We start from the raw sequence: 527 nt of genomic DNA, 5'->3' as shown, positions 1-527 counted from the left end.
GACTTAGAGAGCTGTTCTGAAGATATCCTTGCTCTACTGACCCAATAACAAAGAAGGACACAAAACTCGCAGCTGCGGCGTCTTTTTACCGCCTGCCGAGGAAAAGATTCCTCAAACTTGAGCATCGCTCCACTTGCAGGCGAGGGGAGCAGGAGCTGAAAAGGACAGGGGGACATAAAATAAGGGAAAAGCTTAACAGAGAGCAGATCTGGTGCGGACAGTGACACAAGCTGTGTCTCAACAGCACTGCCTTAGCGCACGCCTACATTAGGCACACCTACCTTGCAAGGGCCACACAGGAAGCTTGGGACACAGGCACCTATTGCTCCCCCGAGTCCCAACTCCATTGCTCAGCTGCTCCTCCATGTTCTGCAACAGAAAAGTCACAAGACGGAAATTCAATTCATCGCAGACGTCACCAAACCTCCCTTCTCAGGGCAGTGGCACTCATTTCCCTGCATGATAAATCAGGGCAGAGTGAGCAGCTTACCGAGTGAGCAGCATTTACTGCCACTTGGTAGCAGCAA

The 527-nt window shown here is 51.4% G+C and overlaps 1 long non-coding RNA gene across 1 annotated transcript; it reads right to left on the bottom strand.

Annotated features, from left to right (window-relative positions):
- Positions 1–88: 88 nt before the first annotated feature.
- LOC116217834 lies at positions 89–521 on the bottom strand. The gene is made up of 2 exons (XR_004162546.1): positions 282–521; positions 89–155 (listed from the first exon to the last, which is right to left on the bottom strand). It is a non-coding gene; the product is annotated as an uncharacterized LOC116217834 (long non-coding RNA).
- Between the last annotated feature and the right edge of the window lie 6 nt (positions 522–527).

The sequence above is a fragment of the Meleagris gallopavo genome, unplaced genomic scaffold (genome assembly GCF_000146605.3).
Source record: "Meleagris gallopavo isolate NT-WF06-2002-E0010 breed Aviagen turkey brand Nicholas breeding stock unplaced genomic scaffold, Turkey_5.1 ChrUn_random_7180001980220, whole genome shotgun sequence".
Lineage (NCBI taxonomy): Eukaryota > Metazoa > Chordata > Aves > Galliformes > Phasianidae > Meleagris > Meleagris gallopavo.
Note: the sequence above shows the minus strand (reverse complement) of the source record. Positions and strands in the feature narration are given on the sequence as shown.